Source organism: Urocitellus parryii, chromosome 16 (assembly GCF_045843805.1).
Source record: "Urocitellus parryii isolate mUroPar1 chromosome 16, mUroPar1.hap1, whole genome shotgun sequence".
Classification (NCBI taxonomy): domain Eukaryota; kingdom Metazoa; phylum Chordata; class Mammalia; order Rodentia; family Sciuridae; genus Urocitellus; species Urocitellus parryii.
In genome coordinates this window covers 2,045,636-2,063,758 of record NC_135546.1, presented here as the reverse complement: position 1 = coordinate 2,063,758, position 18,123 = coordinate 2,045,636, and positions in this window count along the sequence as shown.

Genomic DNA, 18,123 nt, shown 5'->3' with positions numbered 1-18,123 from the left:
AGGTTGCTTCCACAGTTTAGCTGTTGTGAATTGAGCTGCCATGAACATTGATGTGGCTGTGTTACTATAATATGCTGAATTAATAAATGGGATAAACTCAAACTAGAAAGCTGCTTCTCATCAAAAGAAACTATCAATGAGGTGAACAGAAAGCCTACATTTTGGGAGCAAATTTTTGCCACACACACACACACCAGATAGAGCACTAATAACTAGGGATATATAAAGAACTCAAAAAACTTAACATCAAAAATACAAACAAGCCAATCAATAATGGGGCTAAGGAGCCGAAAAGACACTTCTCAGAAGAAGATTATACAATCAACAAATATATAAAAAAATGTTCAACATCTCTAGCAATTAGAGTAATGCAAATCAAAACTACTGTAAGATTTTATCTCATTCCAGTCAGAATGGCAGTTATCAAGAATACAGACAACAATAAATGTTGTCGAGGATATGGGGGAAAAGGCACACTCATACATTGCTGGTGGGACTGCAAATTGATACAACCAATCTGGAAAGCAGTATGGAGATTCCTCAGAAAATTTGGAATGGAACCACCATTTGACCCAGCTATCCCACTCCTCAGTCTATATTCAAAGGACTTAAAATCAGCATACTCTAGTAACAAACTCTCCTTTTAATGGCACCCAAAAGAAACACACACAGGTTCCTATTTAGCCCCAAATTTCCTAAGAGAGCATGTGTTTCAATAGCTAGATTTCTTCTTTGTGCTAAATTGATAAATATTGAATACTTCCTTATACTTACAATGTTTTCTTTAAAAGATTGACATGAAGTGGTTTTCAACTTAATTAAGACAAAAAGTTTGCAGGGAAAGCACATGGAGTTTGAAGTCACTTTGGAATCTGTAGGCCTAATTCTTTAGGTGCAAGGAGGACAATTTCTCATTAGTGCTTCTATATCCCCTGGAGACGCAATGATCATTGGATATCAAGAAGCACAAGGCATCAATAACCAAACGAAGAACAGGAAAGTGAAAGGGAGAGTTGAAAGAGATTTAGGTATTGTGCGGAAACGAGACAGACTTCAAAGCACATTTTTTTACCTTGCCTTGGGTACTATCAGGAAAACCAATGCTTGTTTTACTTCTACAGTCATCTAGCACATTTTTCCAGTCTGCAATAAATTCCCCCAACATTGAAAACTATTAACCTTTAAAGTATATTTTTTTCAGCTGCCTCCAGAAGGTATTTAACCTCCCTTGAGTTGGCAGGGCATGTGCGGTCAAGGCTGGCCTGGCTCCTGTCGACAGTGGCACTCGCTGTTCACGAATACAGAGCAGGAGAGTCCTCAGGCCCTCCTAGAGGCTCTATCCTTTTGCCTTTAGGAAGCTCAAAAACACAGCTCCAACCTCTATAGTACTCTATGCTTAGAACTTGCAGATGATGAGCAAAAGAAAAGAAAAACATTCATAGGACAGGAGGCAACCCAGGGTTACTCTTCTCCAACATTCTCACATTTTGTGCAAGAAAGAGGAGGCTCCAGAGCTGCCGGGCAGAGACCACATAGGGGGCTGGGCTGGGTGTCAGCACTCTAACTGGAAGTCTGATTTTCTGACCACACAGCCTGCTCCTTAGCTCCCCGTGGGAGTCCAGGGACACACAGCAGACAGCTGCAGCCACTGAAGGACAACCCACCAGACAGCATCCTGGACAGCAGTGACTTGAGCCCCCAGCCACCCTGGCCATCTCCGGGCTCCCCCTCCACTCACCGGACAGCACTAGAGGAACAGGCCTGTGCCCACGGGGCCTCTGCAGCCCTGTGCCCACAACACGGTGCCTGCCATCACTGATCCGGCCATGGCACACTGGGGTTACATATTTCCATCATTGCCTCCTCACTCTATCTGACCCTCATACCCTCAAGTTTTGCAAAGCTTGTGCATTTTAAATGTGAATTGAATGCCTGTCGACTAGAGACATAAAAGCCACCAGGTCTTATTTTACACCGTGGTCAGAACACTCCAAAATCTTTCTGCGCCCTCCCTCCACGGTTTGTTAACTTGTGCCTCACTTTCAGAATTCACCGCGCTCTCCCAGAAAGGGTCGGTGATACAGAGTGTGAAATTTCTTTTCTTTATAACCAATAATAAAACATCATCCATCTTGCAATCATGAATGACTGTTTCAACTGAATTTTTACATGATAAAACACACACAGCTGGGGACCCACAATTGTAGGGGTAAGATCACAAAAGAATGCTGTTATTGATTAAATACAAATATCAGGATCTGAGAAGGCTCTGTATTTTATGTCATGGTGAACTTGTGATTAGTAATCATGTTGTTCTTTAAGGTGGGGCTTCCCAGAAAATAGAGCATTCTGATTGAAGGAAGAATGCTCGAATAAAAGACACCTGAGAACATACAACCTGTACAAGAACTGAGAACACAATTTCTCTTCCCCACAGCAACAGAACCATGGAGTTACATGGTCTCTGCTTGACTCAGTGGATTTCTATAAAGCCAGTGCTTCTCTAAAAGCCCCCCAAATATGGAAAGCAATGAAGAAATGAAGTTATGTTTAATTTACTAATGAAATCTTCCCACTACATGAGCTGATACAACGTTAATTATGAATGCTGGACAATCAATGTTAATAGAGTAAAAGTGGCTTTCACTTTTTTCAAGGGAACAAGAAAACACATCCAGGCAGAGAAACGTGACAAACAGGAAACATGATGTGAAAACATTCCAGCATTTTTTTTCCCAAGCATAAACATAAGTGGGAAATTGTGGGATAGATTTCATTACCCAGTGCTGGTTAGTTTCCCCTCTACAAAATGAAAGAAAGAATAACGTGCCGTGGTAGCTTTTCTGTCACTGTAACAAATACCTAGGATAATCGACTTATAAAGAGGAAAGGTTTCTTTCTGGCTCACAGTTTTAGAGGTTCCAGTCTATGATCAGTTGCTCTTGGACTTGTGGGGAGGCAGCAAACCATGGTGGGAGCATATGACAGAGCAAGACCACTCACCACAGGGCCAGGGACTACAATGGAGAAAGAAGAAGGGACCTGCCATCACTTTCAAAGGCATGCCCCCCACCCAATGTCAGAAGACCTCCCATGAGGCTCCACTCCTTAAAGGCACCACAGCTTCCCGAGAGCACCATGCAGGGGACCAAGTCTCCAGCACGTGGGCTGTACCAGACATTCAAGATGCAAAGCTCTGCAGTGCACTCTCAGGGACAGGCTCTGATCCAGCCATGCCACACTCCAAGGGTCATCCAACGCCTGGTCCTCAGGCCCTGGAGACAGGTGGCCTTTGATGAAACTCAGACACTTGGCTTGCTAGCTTGTGGGGTGTTCTTTGAAGAGGAGATGGAATAAAAGCCCACACTTGCCACACTCAGCTTCACGTGGGCTGGGTAGAGAGGCAACAGAAGAGAAAAACGGATGACTTACTAGGGATTATAAACTATGCAGGACAGAGACTTTGTTACTCCTCAAAGTGAGCTCTAGATGGCTCCTAATATTTGAGACAGAGCCAAGGATGCAGGAGAGGTGAGGAGCAGGGTGCAGCCTGCTGCATTATGTGAACAGAAGTGCCACCTTCTGGTCGGCCACCTGTATGTGCCAACTGTCTGCTTAACCACCACCTGTGAATCAGTGGCTCTCACCTGGGGGCAGTTTTACCTCTCTCCACACTTGCTTTTATTTAGTTTGATTTTATTGATAGATACAGACAGACAGACAGGGTCTCACTAAGTTGCTGAGACTGTCCTGGAATTTGTGATCCTCCTGCCTCTGCTACCCGAGTAGCTGGAATCACAGGTGTGTGCACCACTGTGCCCTACTCCTCTCTTCCCAAAGTCTAGAAACATGATTGGTTGTCAAAATGGTGTGTGTGTGTGTGTGTGTGTGTGTGTGTGTGTGGTGAGGCTGTATCTAGCCCCAGTGGGCAGAAGCCAGGGACAATGCTGAGCACCCTACCATGAGCAGGGCAGTCCCAAAATAAAGAAAGACCCACGTGTCAGGAGGGCGAGGCTGAGGAGCCTGCTTGGAAGACCTTCATCAGTCTCAATTAGCCATCCCCACATTTACCCCAAAGAACTGTGAAGAACAGAGTGGCCAGATAGAATGCACCATGCCCAGTTATCTTCAAATTTCAGAAAAGCAACAAGTAATATCTTAATATAAGCATGTCCCCACTATTGCAAGTGACCTGCATATACCACAAAAATCACTCCTGATTAATCTTCGATTCCAATGTAACCAGGTGTCTTGTATTTCCACTTGCAAATCTGCAACCATGGTTCAAGGCACTCCATGTCTTGAGAAGGGATCTGCAGGTGCGAGAACCTTGAGCTTTCTCCCGGCCTCCATTGGAGGAGGGTTGCTTTGTCTCTTCAGTCAGGGCCCAGGGCACCCCCTGGGCCATGATTTGCACTGAGAGTGTAATGCATGACAGGTTGGGGCAGTCCAGTTTTCAGCTCCAAAGTGCATTCCTTGCTGCCCAGGCTTTCATAGGACACTGCCTGGAGTAAGCCATCTCCTGTTTCACATCCAGACAGAAGCTGAAGAGGACCTCAGCCAGGACTATCTTGCTTCAAGGGGAAGGGAGTGGGCACAGCACACTTAAGTGCCCCCTAAAGTTCACATGTTAAATGGCTGGCCCAGCCTGTCACTTGTGGGCGGTGGAGGAACCTCAGAGGAGGGCCTGGTGACAGGTCTTTGGGTCACTGGGGCACAACCTCAGAGGGGTAATGGGGCCACGGCCTGTTCCTCACCCTCTACTCCCAGCCATGAGGTGGATGGTTCCTCCTCCTCCTCTAGTTTCCCACCATGATGGGCTGCTGCAGCCAGTCCATGACCACAGGGCAACAACCTTGAACCAAGATCTCTGAAATTGTCCTTCCTCTATGAGTCCAGGGTGTCTGGGGTTTGTCACAGTGAAGGAAAGCTGACCAACGCATGAGTACAAGCACTCACTCAGGCCTGGGGGTCTAAACACTGTTTTCTGATTCCATTCTTGGCTGGAAAGACCCATCCTGAGTGGGGCTTACACAATCACCGGGGAGTGTTGCCCCTGTCTAGCTATTTGTCAGGGGTGAGTGGCGGGGGAAGAGGGATGGAGGCATTTCTGGCTATTGAAACCCCAGCCTCACCATGCACTCTTAGTAGAGTTAGGGGTAGGTGATTTAATAAATTAAATATTAATTATTTTATAGGTGAGAAAAATTATCACACAGAACACATTTCAGTACTTTACTCTGACCAGCTCTATGAAACAGGTTCTGTTTCTCCATTTCTCTTGGGGAAATAGAGACTCAAAGAGACTAAGCACCTTGCCCAAGGTCACGCAGCTGATAAGCACTTGTCACAGGTTTGAACCCAGGTCTGTCCGTTCAAAGCCTGGGCTTGTAATTAGCCTACAAGTTATGCTCGCAGAGATGGTCAAGCCAAGGAGAAGTTCAAGCCTTCACTTTCAAAGCAGAGAAATATAATGACTACGTATTCAAAGAAGAAACATTCTCTGATAGTAAATGTCTTTAAAGTTGTTATCCAATGCAATGATTAGAATCTGGAACATCTTTAAAATGCTTTTAAGATATGTACCCAATGAGTAATAAATGCAAAGTCAATGTATTGCAATTTAATCCTGGTGTGGGGTAGCTCTACCTCACTCATCTGTGGCTGCAGAGACTACCTTTTAGTGCTCTGTTATAGCAAAGCAACTTTGATCTCTGCTTCCAGAGAGTCCATCGGACCCAGTGCATCCCAGCTGGCTCCTCATTAGCATTCCACCGGAGAGTTCTAGGAGCATGAATGGTTTTTATTCAGTCAACAACACTATAGTCCACCAGATGCATTCCGATACTTAGACCTTTTATCTCAAAAGCTGTGCAGAATCCAAGGTCATGGTAACCTCTTTTATGATTTATTGTTCCTCAAATGTACTTAGAGTGGATGTACAAAGCCACAACTTATTTTGTGGATACAGAGCTTTCATTAGGATCAGTGCTCCCTCGCATTCTCTTTGTTTCTTCTTTCAGCACTTTTCTGCGATGGTCCGCACTCCAAAGAAAGTTCCCGTAAAATTAAACAATAAAACAAATTAGGAACATTGGGCAAGACTTGGTAGCTAAGCTACTCAGCATTTGCCATTGAGACTCTTCAGAGAGTGGCAGTCACGGGTCCAAGTCAGATGGCTTTGCAGCACAAGGTTCAGGTCCCTGAAATCTGGAGGAAGGCAAAAGCAGAGATGGTGCCAAGGTCACCACTCCGCCATTATTATGGTCTCCTGATTGCTGATTTGGGCATGTCAGTAGCCCAGGGTGAGTTAATGGAACTGTCCCTTGGGAGGCCACATGGAATTGGGGCTCCAATATTAGAGAAAGGCCTCAACAGAGCCACAGCCCCATGAAGTTGGGTCTGGCTTGTTCTGGTGCCTTTCATTCTAAGGAATAACATGCATGAGTTCTTAGCTTCAGTTTACTGACATTTTCATAATAATGTATTAGAGATAAATAATTGAGAGATAAATGGGTCCATCATCCTGCACTCTACCAATGGCATTTGCCTACTATTTTGGCAAATGCTAGGTGAAACTGAAGCAGGGGTGTGACCAATTGGGTGACCAATTAGGAGTTTCCTATCAGGCTCCAGGTTAAGACCTAGTAGAGACCAGGACACAGATGATGGCTGGGAAGACAGTCCCCAACTTTCTGAGGAGCAGATGAAAAGCTGATGAAGAACAGCAGAGGATTATGGGATAAAATTGTGGATGAGGAAGATGGGCCTTGTGACAGGGTGGGAGACAAATTAAAGCAAGGGACTCTGGGGATGGAGCAGGAGCAATTGCAATCAGCACGGGATGCTGGTGGCTGGAAATAGCATAGTGGAGGGGACAGCAGGAGGGAAGAGATGGATGGGAAAGAAATCAGAAAAGGCCCATTAGTGCTCTTGAAAACTCTTCTTATTTTAAGACCCAAATATTCCCCACTGTCTATCACATCTATGAGTCATGAGGCCATTATTTTCATTAGGCAAGAAACGGGTTGGGGAGGGGGGTTCTATTCCAAGTGGAAAGTCAAGGTATATTTTTAGCGACATTAAGCCCACCTTCTGCTGCTCTGCACACTGATGTAATTCCAACATAAAACATAATCTATAATATTCCAGGGGAACAAATCCAATTCTTGGTCATATAAATTTTCATATAAGTCCATCACAATTCATTCCCAAAACATCTCATTCTCTTTGAAAGCTGAAGCTGCAGCAACTGATCAAAAAGAGTATTTTAAAATTGCTCTGGAATTTTCAGAGATGCTAAATCTAACCTGCCTACGGTGCAGGACCAATCCCCCAAACTTTAAATCAGAGGTAAAGCATTTTATGCTTTAAAAGATATATTCCTCAAAGTTTATCATGGTGTATTAAAGTCAAATGTGAGTTATTACTCACCAAATCCGGAGCTGACGTCTCTCCTTGATTACCCTAGGTAGGCGAGAATAAGTATCTTCCAACCGACATATTTTTTATCTTTTCATCTGCCTCTTGCTATTTACAATAGAGTGAAAATAATAGCCCAGGAGTGACTCTGCTAGGCTGGACTATGTGCAAATCCCATCTGACTACACTCTAAATCGTATTCCAGGCCCCTGGCAAGTTCGGCTGCATGGAGAAAATGGAAACTGACTTCTCCATAGCTAGATGGGTCCTGCAGGAATAATCAGTGTAGACGCATCTGATGAACCTGCAGCCCATTTGCATGGCTTAGAACCAGAGTGTATTTATTGGTTGGGCCTGAAATTTACATATTTCTGCCTTGGCTGGGGCATTTTCTCTATGAGGGAGACAGTTTTGCCATGGTGAGAGTGCCCTGTGGAACTTGGCAGAAATTGTATAACTAATAGTATTTGTACAGGAAAAACCTCGTTAGTCTTTCTGGTTTTGTCCATTGTAAACACAGCTTATAATGGTAACTCAAAGTTCCTCCTAGGAGCCGAAAGAAGAGGAGCAATGGAGGCCACCCTTCAGCTACCTCAAAAGGGCTGCACCTCTCATTGGTGGGGGCAGAAGACCCTCTGTCAGAGGAACATCCTGCGTGGTCACAGTGCCTGCTCTAGGATGCAATCTTATCATGCAAGTGTGCTCCATGAGAAGATTTTACATTAGCCGTAAGGAGGAGGAAAAGTTGCCATCTACACAGAGACATAGCTCCCACTCCATACTGCCATTTAGTGGCTAAACGTCCTGGGCTAGTAACTAACCTCTCTGAGGTCCCTCAGGGATAAAATGTGGTTAATGTGACCCCCTCCACTGGGTCACTGTGAGGAGTGAGAGATCATTCAGTAAGGCCCATGGCGTAAGTACAATACCTTCAGCGCACCCACAAAATTGCTTGGAGCACATTGATATGACTACCTAGTTCACCAGTTTCATAATATCTGAGAGATGTCTATGCTTCTGTATCATCCCACCTCATATAATAGTTGTAGCTACTCCTGGAAACCAGCACAGCCAGCTCCTGTCTCTTTATTTTTCTTGCTATTGCACACATTTCCCCCCAAAGACTAGAGCAATATTTTCTGTAGTAGGAAATTTTAATGAGCACGTATGATGTACTGAGAAGATCATGAACAGCTGTTAGCACATTCTCCCACTGAATCACAGGACCCTTCCTGAGAAGGGCATCATGATGCCCAATTACCGATGGGGAAGAGTGAGGCTTGGAGAGGTTAAATAACAGCGGGGTAGCACCATAGCAGAGTGGGTGTCTGAACTTTGGAGGCTGAGCCCAAAGCCCTGTTCTCAACCTCTCTACTAAAGTCAAGAAAGAATGTTGCAGAGATGACCAGGGTGGGAGGCCAGGAGGATTTTAACAAGTTGGATAGAGGGAGACAGAAAGGGATGTGCTTCCGAGGTGGCTTTCAGGGCAGCACAGAGCAGACAGAAGGCTTCTTTACAGGAGCCAGAGGGACTCCAGAGAGAGCCTGTTATGGCCCCGTTTCATGGGGACAAGGTGAGGTGCAGCGACTCCCACCCAGGAAGCCAGAGGGTTCTCTGTTGCTGTGGGGCCCGTGGTGAGGCAGAACATCTTGAAGGGGAGCATGGGGCAGAGGAAAGCTTCTCACCTCACAGTGGCCAGAACCAGAGAGAAGGAAGGGGCTGGCCCTGTGTCCCCTTCAAGGTCATCCCACATGACCTGACTTCCTGCCACCAGGCCCCACCCCTGGGGTTCCACCACCTCCCAGCAGCCACAGGCTGGCAACAAAGCCTTTGGGGAAATTTAAGATGCAAACCTAATAGGGCCTTCCTGTGTACACACAAGGGCCAGGGACGGGCTTCTTCCAGCACACACACAGGGGAGAATGGGGACAGAGAAACTGAAAGTGGCTTTGATGATGATCCTCTTGCATACTACTTGTTTGAGCACTACCACCCTGCGGAAAGGATCCAGGGGTCTGAGGTGACCATGGGCCAAGGGCATCTCTGCAGGCCACTGTGACAGTTGCTGGCAGGAGAGGGTCCTCACCCTCTACCCCATCTTTTAGAACATTCTGTGAAAGTGCTTCAAGAAAAAGGTGGAAATTGAATTTAGGTGGTGCATCCTGCATCTGCCAAATGGGGAGGTGATTTTTTGATTCTTTTTCTGGCCATGAAAATGGAGTTTCCAGAAAGTGAGAGCCAGAGACACCCAAGGGTAGCTCATGATGTCTCTGTTCTGTGAAGCTCCAACACGGTCCACATGGTCCACATGTCCGGGTAGGGCTTCCCACCCTCTGCCTAGAGGTGCACAGGAACCTTCAACCAGGGAGAAGCCTGGGCTAAGCGAGCACACCCCTTACTCCTCACCTACTGGGAAGAGAAGGCAGAAGGGGCACCCCAGGAACAGCTGGGCACCTGCAGAAAGGTTTCAGGCAGACATTCCAGGGGTATGTTGGGCTTCTTTCTTATCTTGCCTAAGGTAAAATGTGTGGCCCAAAGACATTTTAATACAGCCCCTCCTTGTGTGGTGAAATCCCATGACGGCTTTCTTCTGGAATGGGGGGAGAGGTTCCCATTCTGTGGGGCATGATGCTTAACTCTTGGCAGAATCTCTTCAAGAATCAAGGCTGCAAAGTGATCTGAATTGTATCTTAAAAGTTATTTTAAGTTTGCTCTTTTACAAGAACATATTAACATGTTGAAAGGGGCTCACCAGAGCTCAGGTTTCATTAACATCTAGGTTGAACGCTTCTGGCTGAAGTAAGACGAGTTTCTTTGGAATCCATGGATAGGGACCTAGACACGATTTCCCACCTCGTCACATTGGGCCTGGTGAGTGTCTGCTTGTGCTAACAAGCCTCCTGGTGTGCGGGCTGCTGTGCAGCAAGTCTGGTCCTGTGTTTTGTACCTAATCCCCAGGCCCCATCTGAGGACTGGAGAGGGAGGTGCTGAGCAAGGAGACGTCTCCCAAGTTCCGTGGACTCGCTGGGAAGGTGACACAGCTAATGGTTCTCTTTCCAGCTACTGCTCACAACTGAATTATTCAGTGAGAGCCAGGACTTCAGATTCTAGTTTTTACTCACCCTTCCTGCTTGGCTTCCTTCTTTTAATCTTTAACTTATGATTGTCTAAACATCAACTTAGTTACTGATCCTTAGGAATTATGGGCTACACGCATAAAACCAAAGAGGACGGAAGAGAGGAGTGAGAGCCCTGTGTAGCTAAGCCATAGGGCCTGGCATTTCCCTAAGGCTGTCCCACAGCACTGTAGGGACTCTGTGGGAGAAGTCTTCTAAGATCAAATGGTATACTATTACCTCTTTTTGGAGACTAACCAGGTCCATTAAACGCTCTGTGAAGTCCTGAAGTTGGGAGCGGAGGTGGGGGGGGGGGCTGGCCTCATTGGTTAACTCGGGATTTCCAGCATGTCTGTTAGCCAACCCTGTCTATTAATCTGGGCAAACATATTTGAAACATTGGCTTCAGCATTTATTTTACATTTCCAAAGCATCGTGCATGGTGCACTTCACTGGGTATTATAAATTCTTTTAGACAGTTATACAAGACAGTTTTCAGAGCTCACCAAATGACCCAAAGCCCCATCTTTACAACCACACTGCTTCAAATAAGAATCTGCACCAACATGGAGCATCCATCTGCTTTCGCTCGCAGAACTAAGAATTGGGAATCTTTTCAACATGACATCCAAAAGAAGACAGAGAGCCTGCTACAGGGAAGCAGGGACACGCTCTCTCTCGCCCCTCTCTTTGTTTTGGGGTGCACAGACTTGCTCTCCTGCGTCTCACTGTCTCTCTAAACACATCACTGGGCGCCGGTCCTTTTGTCTTTTAACTGCTTGGTTTGGTTTGGGAACTAGAAAGTGCTCCTTTTGTTACTGAATTGGTTCATAAGGATAGAAGAGCATCATAGATTTGGGGGATTTGGGGGTGCTTCATTCATATTCTGACACTCAAACAACCAGGCTTCTCCTTTTACTGAGAATCCAGACACCCCAGGACATTGTCACTGGCTTCCAGAGAAAACTGCTCCCCAAATAATAAAGAAGCCTGTCATTTGGGGGTTTACGCATTAGTCACATCAGAATTTCATTTACACCTTTGGCAGCTCTTCTGTCCGAAAAAGGCATTGCTTTCAAGTTCTGAGATGTCTCTGCCTCTGTAAAACCCCTGCTCTTTATGATACCAGGCGGAGCCATGTCATATGAGCCACCCAGATGAGAAAAGTGGCAACAGTATGTGTGCTGCGTGCGAACAGTGGACCATTTTCTTCTTCATGCTTCCTGAAATCTGGAAAGGACCAAGGAAATAAAGCCATAATGCACATTGGTAATAATTTTGTTGGGCAAGTCACTTAAATTTCCCAAGCCCCAGATTCCTCTGCTGGAACATGGAGATCATACACTAACTTCAATCTAGTACCAGGCTCAGTGGCCACACCTGTAATCCCAGCTTGGGAGGCTGAGGCAGGAGGATCATGAGTTCAAAGTCAGCCTCAGCAAAGGTGAGGCACTAAGCAACTCAGTAAGACCTTGTCTCTAAATAAGATACAGAATAGATCTGGGGAGGTGGCTCAGTGATTGAGTGTCCCTGAGTTTAATCCCTGGTACCCCATCCCCTCCAAAAAACTTCAATCTAGTGAAAATGCACAAGAAGTATTTTGAGACACAGCAAGCGCTCATGAAGAATCATCACTGTTAAAATCCGAAGGTCCAAGGAGGATTCCGATGCCTTCTTTCCCCTCAATCGTCATACAGGAGAGACTTTCTAAAGGTTCAAATTTCAGTTTTGATCTACTCTCTCATAAAAGTAATTTTTTTGCATCATTAATATATGGTTATGAAAAAAATCTAATTAGTCTTTAGTTCTCATGAAATTATGGGCCATAAGCATGATAAGGAATGAAAAAGTGCTCCGATAGAGAGAGAAAGAGAGAGAGAGAGAGAGAGAGAGAGAGAGAGAGAGAAGAAGAAGAAGAAGAAGAAGAAGAAGAAGAAGAAGAAGAGGAGGAGGAGGAGGAGGAGGAGGAGGAGGAGGAGGAGGAGGAGGAGTTGTTGTTGTTGTTGTTGTTAACTATGAAGTGTTCCATCGTGGTGAACTTCCCTACAGGTGGGAGCTCAGCCACCGTCGCCCTAAATTAGCTAGAAATTGACATCACCGAGAAGGATTCTGCCATCTCCAGGACTTGGAACTGTTAGATTTATGTTTCAGTAAAACTGAACTAAATTGGGCTAAAGTCACATTTGGGGGCTCACTGTAAACGAGCCCATGAAATCACTTGAGATGGAGCTGAAATTTCCAAAGCGTCGCCTTCTCGGGGAGAAGGAGCCGACGGCCAGTCCCGGGGCATTCGCTGAGGCCGCCCCAATCTGTTCCTTTTATGTCCAACGTCAAAGGCGAGCGGTCCCCGTTCCAATTGTACCCTGAACACGCTCCCCCATAAAGGGCGGTTTAGAGGCCAGCTGCAGCGGAGCCTTTTCTTGGAGACCACAGTTTCAAACAAACGACTGGGCAGAAGCCAGGATCTATATGGGCTCACGAAGACTGTAAAACATTTGGTGCCGGGTGGAAGGCGGCGGCGGTGAGCGCTGCCAGACGTGCTCGGCTTTCTTGCACCTGTGCCAAGTGGGCTGCGGCTCCCCAGCCCCTGCTTTCCAAGGTGGGGTGGGGGCTGGGAGACAGGCAGGCGTTGGAAGGGCATGTGCCACCCGCATGGAGCGGCCGTCCTCACCCTCAGACACCCCTTTCCTACATAGTCCCCTCTCTGTGGGTGAAGCCAGGATCTAGGCCCATCTTGGTGCTGGAATTCTGAGCCCAGGCACCCTGAGGACACTCCCTCTCCAACCCCACTCCCCATCTTCCACCTAGATTCTCTTGCTTGAACTTTCATGGATTCACCCCGGTCCATCGCTGGCCCCCAAGTGCAGATTATTTCAAGGAAATAATTTGTGCATTGACACAGTTTGTAATATGCAAATATATGTGTGGAAGAAAGTATATGTTTCTTAAAGGAAGAACACCCAAAATGTTTTCGGATGAAAGTGTGAAAATGTCTAAACATAGATGACATGATACAGACCATGAGAAAGTCAATTTGAAATTACCCTGGAATCTTGAGAGAATGTTTTCAAAAGAAGGAGAATTCAGGGAAGGGAAGTCTCTCCCACTCTGCACAGCAGGGTTGAGGATCAACAGCCCCTGGGTGGGGAATTGATTGCCTGGTGTTTTATCGCTGGATTCAACAGCCCCATGAGCTGAAGTGAGGCCCTTATTTTTTCCGGTTTGCAGGTAAGGAAAGTGAGGGTTGGAAGAATAAAATCAAGTGGTGCTCAGAGGAACAGACCTGCACTGTCAGATGCCCCTAGGTGACCACACCCCTCTCCAAGACAAGCCCCTTCTGTTCTGCCATGTGAAAAAATCACACTTAGAGATTCACTCTTTGGGCTTCAAATGTACACGTGTTAAAACATAAGTGTCCTCTCAAGACAAAATATGCTGCTCCATCGACCACTTTGCCTTATCAGGAGTGGGAAAATTGGACCCTTTTCTCCGGGCATGCTTCACACGATAGGAAGGACAGAGCTACACTGTCGATAGAGCCCGAGGACAGCAGGTGCTAGGAGAAGATGGTGACAAAGAAGTCCCTAACACTGTGGCTGCCTCTGCCCCGGCTTGCCTAGCACTTTTAGTGTGCACCCTCTGCTCCTCGGACATGCTCCATGCTTTGGGGGCCAGGGAAATCTGGACTTTGCACAAGAGGAGTGTTTTTCTACCCCTAGCCACTTGCCCCTGCAGCCTCTCCACCTGGCCCTTGTAGCTGGCCACTCAGGTCTACAGCTAGTGTGAGTTCATGCCACTTATTGCCCCTGTAACTCCCAAGCCAGGACAGCAACAGTGCCTGTGTTTTGCAAGGGTGCAGAGCTCCACGTCTTTCAGGGCAGTCTTTTCTGAAGGCTCAGCCACAACTCACACTTGCTCAATTATCATTGATGTGATTTGGAGGTTCTTGTCCACGTGAATAGCTAGAGGACCCCTGTCCTGAGGAAAGATGGCTTTTATTGTCTAAGCCTTAATTATTATAAATACATGTGTGTAAACGCTTACACAGGTAAGCATTAGGTCTTATATATTCTACCTCTCTCCACCCAAAAGTACACAGGTAGCACATATTGTCTACATACATTTGAGTAACTATCAGCATGATCATTATTTTGCTATTATTGGAAGAGCCCCCCCCCCCTTGGTCTAGGAGCTTATTCTGTGCTCAGCACTGGCCTAAGCAATTTATAGACACTGTGACTTCAGCCTTCACAAAAACTTTCTTTAAAAGATTACTATCTTCATCTAACATCTGAAGAAGCAGGCCTCAGTACAATTAAGACATCTGTCCAAGGCTCCTCCAACCCAGGGTCAACATGTACGTTTACTTAAAACAATAGTTTATGGTCAAGCACAGCTGACTTCAATCCCTCATTCTATCACTGGAAAACACAAAACAAGCACATGGCCTCTTCTTCACCCCTCTTCTCTCTTTTTACAGAGAGAGAGAGAGAGGAGGAGGAGAACAGTGCACAAAGCTTAAGTAAAGCAACAAACTCTACACCCCGGATGAGAGCAGGAAGAGAAGCAACAGAGTAGGGGGTGAGGCCACAGGATGCTGGCCTGTCCTCTGCGTATTCGGTGGCTGCAGGCATTCACCTGCTGGAGTAGGTCTGTCTCAGGCTTTTCCCTGAAGACTTTGGGATGCAGCAAGCCTGTCCCTGTGACTCAACAGTTCAAGCACCAGTTCACTGGCCCTTTGCAGAAATATAACAGAGGACATTCCAACTTTCAGAAGGCAGTGAAACAGGCCCTTGCTCTCTTCCCGCTCTGAGACACACTCAGTCTCTGCCTACACACACTTTGCACCACACCCAGCCCCCACTCAGAAGCACAGACTGGGCTGGAAAATAAAGATGCTGGCTTTGAAGAGCTATCTGTGCTGTCAGGGAGCTCGGACCTTCGGCAAGTGAGTCGCACACGGACGGCACTGAGGGGTGCTCAAACCAGTATACTGGCAGGTCAATGGGGACAGGGTGGTGGCCATGGGCAACTGAGTGGCTCTTCCCCTCAGCCACTCTGCTGTCTGCCTTCCCTGTGCGATGCGGTTTACTCTTCTAGAATGTACTTGACACGTTCCACCTGATGACAGAACAGTGTGTCCAGGCAATGTCTAGGCACCTGGACACTCCCTTCTACAAAGCGGGAGCAAGAGGTTAGGGAAGGAGAGAGAACCAGGGAGCAGCCACAGAGTGCCAGGGCTCCAGAGGGATTTCGGGAGCCTCCCAGCTGCGAGTGGCTTCACTCTTGAGCCTCCACTTCTGTCCACTCTTTGTGACGGGTCAAGGACCCTGCTGACACAGAGGTTTCCCTTAGGGGGCTGTGGTGGCCTCAGAGGCAATAAAAGACAAATCTGCCCACTTGCTTGCAAAGCTCTGACCCTGGCTCCACGAGAAACTCAGAAATCACTTTTCCTGGTGAGGCGTTTGTCCTTTCTTACCACGTCAGCAGGGGAAAGTCCCCGGTGCCTCCCCAAGGTCTTGGCAGAGCTGGAAGCTCCCAGCACCCGAGGCCTCCAGCTCAGGGCTGTGTCCCAGCTGCAAGCGCTTGGGCCCTTCTCTGTTGAACCTATTTTCTTGGGTTCCAGGGACTCTTCTTTCTAACAGACAGAGGTGCATTAGTGGGAGATTTATGCTAATATCTCACCCATGGAAATCTCCAGGCTCACTATATTCCCATTTGGTCTGAGACAAGCGGCCAGGGTCCAGGCCTTAACACGGTTTCCGGGAAGGCTACCGTAACTGAAGAAATGCTGATTTGCTGGCACTTATGTATTCCAGGAAGAGGGCTCTCTTAAGTGTATCAGGCCTGCCATGGAAAGTTGTTTCAAAGCCCCTCCTCCCTCCACACACCCCAGCCTGAGAGGAGAGCAGAAATTTTGTCCTGGTAGAGAGGTGCTGGCAGGGGAGGCTGCAGCCATTTGCAGAGCCCCCCTAGGACAATGGGACAGCCCTTCTGGGGGAAGGGTGCTGTATCCCCAGCAACTGCTCCTAGGATGGCCCTGCCAGCATGTGTGCGGCCAACTGGTCCCTCGTGCTATCTATAACGCTCGGCATATGGCAGGGGAGTGTTGATAGATACATGCATACACCATACATCTTCGCAGCAAGTACATATAGAGACCATCCAACTGTATATTTTGCAGACATACAAACACGCACATATATCGTCCATATGTTCAAACAATTTTTAAACTGTACCATGAACAAATAAAGATCTCCTTACATTAAAAGTTGCTTGAGGCACCAGAGCAGACCCTTGAGAGCATGCATTTTAAAGACGGACAGAAGGGCATTCAAATTCCAATCTTTCCCTTTCCAGTTATGTGACCTCCTCTTTAAAATGGGAGGGATAGAGGATCTTCATGGGACAACTAAAGTCAGGCTGGGATCGTGCGTGTTAACACCCCCAGCACATTGCCTAGTGCAAGGCAAGCTCTCAGGAATTATTGGTAGTATTCATACCAGGCAGGATTCGAGGTTGGGACCATCATGGATCTTTGAAGAGAGGGCAAAGCAAACAGCAGGATGCTATTCAGTGTACATCTTCATCTTCCAACAGCTAGCGTTCCCCCACCACAACTCAGCCCCTGGTAGGAACAGATGCACTGCCGTATTTGCCCTGTTCTGCCTTTCTCTCTTCATTGCATCACAACCTTGAACTCAGGGAGACAGTGTTTTTATCTTTGTTTTTTTACCTTCTGGATCACGGTGGATGCTCAACAAATACTGACTGAAAAAAAAAAAAAAACAGTCTGAATGGGTAACATACCCTTTCAGCGCACAGAGCTCTTTCTGCAAACAGGGACGCAGTCAGGCAGGGTATGTTCAAATGTAAATCGTTATCACAGTAAAAGCTGATATTTTAAACTAAGAAGTCCAGATAAAGCAAAGGAGCACAAAAGGCACACATTTTCTTGAGACTTTTTTCTTCCTCTAAGAATAGACAGGTGTACACATATTCCCTGGTTGTCAGGATATCACCAAAGGCCGAAGGATATCTCACAATCATACTCTGTGTCATTTTCCTTGTTCTATCCTTAATGAATCATCTCACGTTTTCAGTTGAGCTAAAGCAAAGATCTCACAGACTCATAAGAAACACCCAGTAAAGAACTCTTCCAAGTATTTGTAAATATTGCAAACCCCCCCCCCAGACATTTTATAGTCTTCTTCTCTACCTAACTGGAGAAGAATGATAAATTTAAGCCTTCATCAAGTCTTCCTGTCACAGGCAACTTAGTTTTAAGAGAAAGCAATTATCTTTTCACAGTCTTACTTTATCAGTTTGTGTGATGTTTGCTCAGCTACATATATAACAAGCACATTAGGCATTCACAGACTTGGGAATATAGTACCTGATCTTGTGAGTAGAGAACCCGAAGGAGAGGGGTATTAGAGTATTTTGTCTTTATACCTGATAGGTGCAAGTTTTCTGGAAGGAATAGAGATGTATTAATCTGGGAAGTTGCGTATCTGGGATTTGGATATGAAAACCTTGAATTGTTTTTGGAACAACTCTGGGAGTACCCGTTTTGGAAGGGTTA